At 45.4% G+C, this 10,360-nt stretch overlaps 1 long non-coding RNA gene across 1 annotated transcript; it reads right to left on the bottom strand.

Annotated features, from left to right (window-relative positions):
- Positions 1–5,415: 5,415 nt before the first annotated feature.
- On the bottom strand, positions 5,416–8,451 carry LOC147097604 (uncharacterized). Its single transcript, XR_015074294.1, has 2 exons — positions 8,366–8,451; positions 5,416–7,766 (listed from the first exon to the last, which is right to left on the bottom strand). It is a non-coding gene; the product is annotated as an uncharacterized LOC147097604 (long non-coding RNA).
- Between the last annotated feature and the right edge of the window lie 1,909 nt (positions 8,452–10,360).

A 10,360-nucleotide genomic window follows, 5' to 3' on the forward strand; every position in this document is an offset into this window, starting at 1 on the left:
TATCTACCTCCAATCCGGTGATACTGGAACCAGATGAACCCGACACTGGCATTCAAGCCGAATCGACCTTGCCAAAAGAACCTACTACACCACCGAGGCATTTACCGGACCGAGTCAGGAAGCCTCCAGAGAGACTGACTTATAATTGATTAACTGCAGCAAATGTGTAGATTATTGTTCTTGTAAACATGTTAATTAATGATTACTTAAAATGTTATGTACTAATTATCTAAAAGGGGAGGAATTGTAATGCAATGTACCTTTGTTCCTGGGGCTAGGGACAGGGTCACTGGCAAGGCTTAGGAAACTAAGCAGAGTTAGGCCTGGTTAGTAGCTGGAGGGGTGACTATCAGGGAAGACCAGGTGCAGAAGGTCACAGAAGGAGCCCCGAGGAGGGGCAGTTGGTGAGAAGATCACGGGAGGGGCGGCTGGTGAGCAGGCCCGGGCGTTGGGCTGAAGATTGTCGGACAGGAGGAATGGTGGAAATGGAATGGCGGCACGCATCAGACGCAGCGGCTTTGCTTCTCCCAGGACGGTGCTATTTACGTTAATGTTAATGTTATTTGTACTGAACTCATGGGAGCTTGCAAGATCACATTTCGTTGTTCATGTACTTGTGCATTTGTACAATGACAATAAAGTTGAATTATTATTATTATTATTTGAGAGCCCCTGTGTACTGTAGTACCGGTAGTGACCACTCGGGTATATAAGCCTGTATAGCGTCTTGTATCTTTTAGTTCACCTCCAGACTTTGTTCAGTAAACACCTGTTAAACCAACTCCTGCATTCCGTGTCTCCATTAACACACGGATACAACAATAATCTGTTCTATTGGTGATGGTTGAGGGATAAATCATAGCCAGGACACTGGGAAGAACTCCCCTGCTCTTCTTCGAAATAGTGGCGTGGGATCTTTGACATCCTCCTGAGAGGGCAGGCAGTTTAATATCTGATACGAAAGAAATCCCAATAAGGCTATGAGATGTCAGAGCGGGTAACATTTGCACCACAGAAGTGCCAGGCAATGAATATCTCCAACAAGCGAGAGTCTAAACACGGCCCCTTGACATCCCCCACCATCAACATCACCGAATCCCCCAACCATCAACATCCTGGGGGTCACCATTTACCAGAAACTTAACTGGACCAGCCACATAAATACTGTGGCAGCAAGAGTAGGTCAGAGGCTAGGTATTCTGCGGCAAGTGTCTCACCTCCTGACTCCCCAAATCCTTTCCACCATCTACAAGGCACACGTAAGGAGTGTGATGGAATACTCTCCACTTCTCTGAATGAGTGCAGCTCCAACAACACTCAAGAAACTCGACACCATCCAGGACATAGCAGCCCGCTTGTTTGACACCCCCTCTACCACCTTAAACATTCGCTCCCTCCACCACTGGCGCACCGTGGCTGCAGTGTGTACCATCTACAAGATGCACTGCAGCAACTCGCCAAGGCTTCTTCGACAGCACCTCCCAAACCCGTGACCTCTTCCACCTAGAAGGACAAGGGCAGCAGGCGCATGGGAACACCCCCGCCTCCAAGTTCCCCTCCAAGTCACTCACCATCCTGACTTAGAAGTATATAGCCAATCCTTCATCGTCGCTGGGTCAAAGTCCTGGAACTCCCTCCCTAACAGCACGGTGGGAGTACCTTCACCACACGGACTGCAGCGATTCAAGAAGGTGGCTCATCACCACTTTCTCAGGGGCAACTAGGGATGGGCAATAAATGCTGGCCTTGTCAGCGACGCCCACATCCCATAAACAAATTTTAAAAAAGAAAAGCTCAAAGCCGGGCCCTCCATGTTAGTGGCAGGAGCGCGAGGGCTGCTGCGGTGGTACCTCAGTACTCCGTGTCCAAACTAGGTGCAGGACACCAGTAGTAAAGCTTTATGCAATGCTTCTCCTGTCTACAGAACCTCCCTCTCAGAGCCTGCAACTCTGCGTTCCAAGAGTTAACCATCCCTCACGGGGATTTTAACTTGGAGTGGGTTCCCGAATGAAAAATCGCACAGTGAGTTAATTTCTTGCATCTTGTCCAAGAGATGGAGGATTGAAGAGTCTCCCCACAGCTTGCACCTCGCATCCAACTGGAAAGACAATGGAAACGAGGAAGCAGGGAGAAGAATTCACTAATAAATCCAATAAGGAACTCAGCAGAAACGCATTTACCCAGAGAGTGGGGAGAATGTCAAACTCGCTACCACAAGGAGTAGTTTACATAGGATTACATAAGATATACGGCACAGAAACAGGCCATTCGGCCCAACCAGTCCATGCCAGCGTTTATGCTCCACTCGAGCCTCCTCCCGTCTTTCCTCATCTAAATCTATCAGCGTAACCCTCGATTCCCTTCTCCCTCATATGCTTGTCCAGCCTCCCCTTAAATAAATCTATACTATTCGCTTCAACCACTCCCTGTGGTAGCGAGTTCCACATTCTCACCACTCTCTGGGTAAAGAAGTTTCTTCTGAATTCCCTATTGGATTTCTTGGTGACTATCTTATATTGACGGCCTCTAGTTTTGCTCTTCCCCACAAGTGGACACATTCTCTCTCTATCCACTCTATCAAAACCTTTCATAATTTTAAAGACCTCTATTAGGTCACCCCTCAGCCTTCTTTTTTCAAGAGAAAAGAGACCCAGCCTGTTCATCCTTTCCTGATATGTATACCCTCGCATTTCTGGTATCATCCTTGTAAATCTTCTCTGCACCCTCTCTAGTGCCTCTATATCCTTTTTATAATGTGGTGACCAGAACTGTACGCAGTGCTCCAAGTGTGGTCTAACCAATGTTCGATACAGGTTTAGCATAACTTCTCTACTTTTCAATTATATCCCTCTGGAAATAAACCCTAGTGCTTGGTTTGCTTTTTTTATGGCCTTGCTAACCTGCGCCGCAACTTTTAGTGATTTGTGTATTTGTACTCCGAGATCCCTTTCTTCCTCTACCCCACCTAGACTCGCACCCTCCAAGTGATAAGTGACCTCCCTATTCTTCCTACTAAAATGTAATACCTCACATTTATCTGTGTTGAAATTCATTTGCCAATTATATGCCCATTTTGCAAGTTTATTAATGTCCTCCTGTAGCTTGTTGCAGTCCTCCTCAGTATTAACTACCTCCCTGTCCAGTTTGGTGTCATCCGCAAATTTAGAAATTGTGCTTTTGTAGTTCAGGCGAATAGCATAGCTGCATAGATGCATTTAAGGGAAAGCTAGATAAACACATGAGGAAGAAAGGAACTAGAAGGTTAAGCAGATAGGGTTGGATGAGATACAAAGAGCTGGGAAGAGGCTCGTGTGGAGCATAGACACCGGCATGGACCAGTTTCTGATGTATATAGACTATGTAAGAATACCCAGTGATTCAATGAAGAGGAGTAAGTACTGTGATAAATGTGAGTTAATGGGGGGGCTGACAGTAAGCAACAGAGCAGCACATCAATCAAACTGTGACTCTGACACCATCATCAATCATGGGAGCAAAGGTCACGGGGTTTATGAATATCAGTAGGCTTATGAATTGAATGATGGTCCATGACTCAGACAGACTTCAATTGCTGCCGGTTCATTTTCAGGATGATAAGTGCATAATACTGAACACACCAGAAGCAGAGTGACAGAGGTGAAAGGCCATGGCACCGTGATTAACAACTTTTGGATTGGGAACTTGCCATTAACCAATATATTATACCATACACACAGCACTGTAGACTAATGGGGGGATTGTCCTACGAGGATAGATTGAGTAGACTAGGCCTATATTCTCTAGAGTTTAGAAAAATAAGAGGTGCTCTCATTGAAACATACAAAATTCTTACAGGGCTTGACAGGGTAGATGCAAGGAGGATGTTTCCCCTGGCTGGTGAGTCTAGAACCAGGGGTCACAGTCTCAGAATAAGGAGTCGGCCATTTAGGACTGAGAGGAGGAGAAATGTCTTCACTTAGAGGGTGGTGAATCTTTGGAATTCTCTACCCCAGAGGGCTGTGGAGGCTCAGCCGTTGAGTATATTCAAGACAGAGATTGATAGATTTTTAAATATTAAGGGAATCAAGGGATATGGGGATAGTGCAGGAAAGTGGAGATGAGGTCGAAGATCAGCCATGATTTTATTGAATGGTGGAGCAGGCTCGAAGGGCCAAATGGCCTGCTCCTGCTCCTATTTCTTATGTTCTTATGTTCTAATCTTGATCATAATATGCTATATAGACACACATAACAACAACAACAACTTGTATTTATATAGCGCCTTTAACATAGTAAAATGTCCCAAGGTGCTTCACAGGAGCGATTATCAAAACAAAATTTGACACCGAGCCACATAAGGAAATATTAGGGCAGATGACCAAAGCTCGGTCAAAGAGGTAGGTTTTAAAGAGCGTCTTAAAGGAGGAGAGAGATGTGGAGAGGTGGAGAGGTTTAGGCAGGGAATTCCAGAGCTTACGGTCCAGGCAGCTGAAGGCACGGCTGAAGAAAACCAGGGCTGCTCAAATGGCCAGAATTAGAGGAGCGCTGATATCTCGCGGGGGTTGTGCGGCTGGAGGAGATTACAGAGATAGGCAGGGGCGAGGCCATGGAGGGATTTGAAAACAAGGATGAGAATTTTTAAAATCAAGGCATTGCTTAACCGGTAGCCAATGTAGCTCAGCGAGCACAGGGGGTGATGGGTGAATGGGAATTGGTGCGAGTTAGGACACGGGGCAGCCGAGTTTTGGATGGCCTTAAGTTTTCAGAGGTCATCCATACATACATAAACACTGCATCATATAATGTAATTATTTTTACAACTTTGCTTTGGGATGCGTTAGCATTAAAGCTCCTTCCTCCTCTGGCTCACAGCAACACGTTTCAAGTAAGCACGAGACACTTTGTAGTGTCGTATACAGATAGACTTTATTGATACCTTGGATGAGGGATCAGTTCAACCTGGATCAGAGAGTGGTTTTTTACCTTCAAGTTCTGTCTTTCGAGCCTTCCGAAGAGCTGTTGAAAACCATGCTCCTCTATACACCACACTTCGGCTACATCAAAGGTACATGTCATAGATAAACTCGGAATGGTCAATTATAGTGAAGGGATATTTACTAGTCCTAGCCCCTTTAGGGCTACCCCGGATCAGGCGTATTTCTCAAGGCGTTCACTTTCAACTAAAGTTTGAGGTAGCCAAATCCTAAAGATGCTTAATTGGGTCTAAAGGTCCGGACTATCTCTCCCTAAAGGAAAGGAACAACCTGAGAATATTACCATCCTCCAAATAGCACTTTTAATAAGTTTAGCTGGACTGTGACGTCCCAGATATTATGAATGTCCAGAAAACTCCCTCGGAATTCTGTAACTCTTCACCAAAGAGTGTACAGAGATTGAGTTAGCGAGTTATTGATACAGAAGACTCATGTGAGACAATTCTAAAAATATAGAGAGATTTATTAAAAGAACCAACATGCAATTTACAGTTGGTAAATCAGTCAATCGCAACGTTAGCAGTTCTAAAAAGAGAAAAAATACTATCTTATTATTAACAGAGAATCTTACTTTTAAATCTTAACTTCGCTACAGTATTACAGTTCTTAAAGTTTTCTATACAGGATATCCATCAATATCAAATACCTTTGATCCCTGAAGTACAAAGAGTTGGAGACCACAGAGCCGCCTCTGTAGCCGAGAATCGCTTTGCCCGATTAAAGCAAGTCTGATATCCCATTTGCGAGTTCAATATTTATACCCTTTTTCAGTGGTAGTTCCTTTAAAGTTTCTGCTGACCCAAGTTAATTATCCCTATTCATCTTTCTGCCGACCTCTGCAATTGTTACTGCTACATCTGCTTGTAATATTCCAGAATCTTGTTTCATCTCCAGGTTTTCTGAGTTCACCATATAGAACGGTGTGAAGGGCAGGTGTTCCTTATCTTATGTCATCTTTACGAAGTTTAAATTAGAACACCTTATCCAGGGTGAACCATTGTTTTTATTCCCAAAGGTCAGCCTGTCGGAGCCATGCACCTTCTGTTTCAATAAGGTTATTTATTCAGGGTCAACAACTGTCTTATCTCAATAGCCAGAATTCTTTCACAGCTATTTCATAGTTAGGTTTCGAACTTTCCAAACTCAGTTTGTCATGTTTTAATGAGGCCAGAATTATTTCATAAGATGGTGTACTTTTCTGAATAGGTTATATGGCTTATTCCTTCACGATAGAATCATAGAATCATGGAATTATAGCTTTGAGACATGGAGGGCTTAATTCTGCCTTGGCATTCTTCTTGGATTCCGCTTCTGGTCTGTCTTTCCCTTTCACAACAAAATGGCTATTTTTATACACTTGCTGCTGCCACAAACACTTTCAAGACTGAGAGCGAAAGGTTTTTGGTTGGTAAGGATATCAAAGGATATGAAGCAAAGGCGGGTAAATGGAGTTGAGGTGCAGATCAGCCATGATCTCATTAGCCGAGGCATAGAATATAAGAGCAGGGAGGTTATGGTGGAGTTGTACAAAATGCTAGTTAGGCCACAGCTGGAATACTGTGTGCAGTTCTGGTCGCCACGCTATAGGAAGGATGTGATTGCATTGGAGAGGGTACAGAGGAGATTCACCAGGATGTTACCTGGGCTGGAGTGCTTCAGCTATGAAGAGAGACTGGGCAGGCTGGGGTTGTTTTCCTTCGAGCAGAGAAGGCTGAGGGGGGACCTGATTGAGGTGTACAAAATTATGAGGGGCATAGATAGGGTAGATAGAAAGGAACTTATCCCCTTAGTAGAGGGGTCAATAACCAGGGGGCATAGAGGGCAGGAGGTTTAGAGGGGATTTGAGGAAAAACTTTTTCACCCAGAGGGTGGTTGGAATCTGGAACTCACTGTCTGAAAGGGTGGTAGAGGCAGGAACCCTCACAACATTCAAGAAGCATTTAGCTGAGCACTTGAAACGCCATAGCATACAAGGCTACGGACCAAGTGCTGGAAAATGGGATTAGAATAGATAGGGCTTGATGGCCAGCGCGGACACGATGGGCCAAAGGGCCTCTTTCTGTGCTGTATAACTCTATGACTCTATGAATGCAGCTCGAGGGGCTGAATGGTTCATGATAGAAATGTTTAAAGTTATGCAAGGATGGGGTAGGTTAGATCAGAATAGACTGTTTCCAGTAGTTGACAAGTCAAGGACAAGGGGCCACAGATGCAAGGGGCTTAGAACAGAGGCATTGAAACTTCTTCACACAGAGAGTTGTGAGTCTGTGGATTTCACCTCCAGGGCAAATGATTGAGGCAGAAACTACGGCAATATTATAGATGCGGTTGGATAAGTGGATGAAGGAAAATGGGTTGAAAGGAACGTTGGAACAAAGAAAGAAAGCCTTGCATTTCTATAGCGTCTTTCACGACCTCAGGACATCCCAAAGCGCTTTGCAGCCAATGAAGTCGTTTTTGAAGTGCAGTCACTGTTGTAATGTAGGAAATGCAGCAGTTCATTTGCACACAGCAAGATCCCACAACAGCCATGTGATAATGACCAGATAATCTGTCAAAGTGGGTAAATGTGATTAGAACTATTTGCTCGTGTGGAGGGCAAACACCGACACGGACTGGTTGGGCCGAATGGCCTGTTTCCATGTTGTATTTCTGGGCAGGATAGTTCCAACATCTTTGTAAAGTCCATTCTCATCGCTGCAGCAAAGATGATGATGGTCTTCACTTCTCCATCCGTTCGGCCTACGTCGCACAACCGGCGAGAGGAGAGCAGCTTCATCATTGCTCCGAGCTCTGCATCAAAATGGAAAATAAATTCTTATGATCGTGTTCAGTGAGTTAACTCCGGGCTAAAAAACAAACTCAGGGCACAGGATTTGGTCCGAAGAGAACCCAATACAGAGAAACAAGATGGGAGCACTGGAACCTTGAGAAACCGAGTGAGGGGCTGAGGCCTACAGCACAGTAGGTCAAAGTTCACAAGTGTAGCAGGCTTAGAAATCTGAATCACTGTGAATCCATTAAAATAAATTAGTTAATACCAGCATTAAAATAACACCGACTGGAAAATCTGGGTACAGTCCCAACCGCTTAAACTGTCCCTGCTTATCACAGGCAGCCACCTATATCGGACAAATGGCGCGAACCGTTCATCACCATACGCGTCAACTACAAGGGTGACACTTATAACATATTAAGCGGGCTGGCTATTTCAGGCAAGTCAATAAATACTTACCCCGAACTTACCCATTTAAAAAGCTCGGCCTTTTTCAGGCAAAGTCGGGACTTCACCTTAATGATGAGATTCTGGATGTAACTGCTGACGATTAGGAGAGGCCGATTCTAGATTCTATGATTCTAAGATTTTAAGACATGAGCCGAGACCCACTCACCGACATGGCTGGCATTGTGGTGGCTGTATTCTCCGGTGAAGCCTTTGCCCTGCACGTCTTGGCAAACCATTTCCGGTACTCGGCCCTCACCTTAAGGCAAGATACAAGACACAGTCCGTACTCCGGTGATAGTTAACCGAATGAGAACAATTAGAATTTCACACTAAATCTGGGACCTTGCCACATTATTATTGTTCGGAGTCAACGCGCTCTTGGTATAAATTATGTGGAATTTAAATATTGTTGTTACTCACAGGTGTCAGCCGTGGCTCAGTGGGTAGCGCTCTCTCGTTTCTGAGTCAGAAGGTTGTGGGTTCAAGTCCCACTCCAGAGACTTGAGCACAAAATCTAGGCTGACACTCCAGGGGAGTGCTGCACCGTCGGAGGTGCCGTTTCTCGGATGAGCTGTTAAACCGAGGCCCCGTCTGCCCTCTCAGGCGGACGTAAAAGATCCCACAGCACTATTTGAAGAGCAGGGGAGTTGTCCTGGCCAATGTTTATTTCGCAACCAACATCACTAAGACAGATTATCTGGTCATTAGCATATCGCTGTGTGCAAATTGTGGTGTATGTAACCTGTTCCACCTTAAGAGAACTTAAGCCTGTTCCACCTTAAGAGATGTACTACTTTCTCTGGCTGCTGTATACGTAATACCGGTGGTGACCACCGGTATATAAGCACTGTGTAGTAATATTGTATTTAGTATAGTCCTGACCTCCAACCAGTAAAGACCTGTTGAACTTTAATCTTGTAGTCTGTGTTAGTAATTACAACTAGAACACACAGACTTAACAGTGGCGACGAGTCCGATTCTTACCCTGCGGCAGTTTATATCCACGGCGGCTTCGTCCACAGAACGGACGTCGAAGAGAGGCTTCCACCCTCATCACCCTGCTGGAAGACACGTCGCGTGGCAGACATCGAGAAACCAGAGTGCAGAAGACATCCTGAACTCGAAGCCTCCATCAGCGGCTGTCAGCTATCTTCTTTCTACCTCGGTGGTGGGTAAGCCGGGCAGCGACGCGACCAGAAAGTCGGCCGCGTTGGCTGTACAGATGGGGAGGGAAGACGGAGGAATAAGGGCGGTGAGATCGATCGCGACCGGAGATAAGGGCCGGGCCGCATTCGGGCCGAAAGGCGCAGCGCGGGGACATCGATCGCGGCTGGTGATAAGGGCCGGGCCGCATTCGGGCTAAAAAGGCGCAGCGTCTGGGGCAACTGAAGGCACGAGAGCCACGGTGAAGCGGAGACAGCGTCGGGGGACGGGTGAAGACCGCCAAGCACGGGAAAACCGCCATTTTGTAGGCGGAGGACGAAGACAAGAGCGGGAAGCCGCCATCTTGGATAAAAATTAAAATAAATTAAATTGCAACGATGCCTAAACATGGGAACATTAATACCTTTGATAGCGACATCGAAGATTGGGCCATGTATGTAGAACGCATACAAAATTATTGTAAAGCAAATAAAATCCCAGATGAAGAGAAAGCACTAACATTATTAAACTTAATGGGTGCGAAGACACATGGGCAATTGAAACACCTTTTATCACCAGATGAACCGGCGGATAAGACGTTCGAGGAGATTGTTACTGTCCTGAAAAATCATCTAAACCCCACGCCGCTGATGCTAGCGGAACGATTTAAATTTTACAGCAGAAGGCAGCTGAAGGATGAAAGCAATGCTGAATATTTAATGGAATTGCGTAAGCTAGCAAAGTACTGTCAGTTTGGAACGAGACTGACAGAGGCGCTACGAGATAAATTTGTGTGTGATTTATTAAAAGAAGATACACAAAAGCGACTGCTCGAGGAGAATGAGCTGACGCTTGAGAAAGCGGTCACTATGGCAGCAGCACACGAAGCCGCAGCGAGAGGCACGGCAGTAATGCAGCTACGGTCACCGGAACTCAGTACAAATAAATTGGGTTTGAGTACTGTAAAATGTTATCGTTGTGGAAAGACAACGCACGATCAGAACCAGTGTTGGTTTAA

The sequence above is a fragment of the Somniosus microcephalus genome, chromosome 31 (assembly GCF_052327205.1).
Source record: "Somniosus microcephalus isolate GS21.2 chromosome 31, FLI_Smic_1.0, whole genome shotgun sequence".
In the NCBI taxonomy this organism is placed as follows: domain Eukaryota; kingdom Metazoa; phylum Chordata; class Chondrichthyes; order Squaliformes; family Somniosidae; genus Somniosus; species Somniosus microcephalus.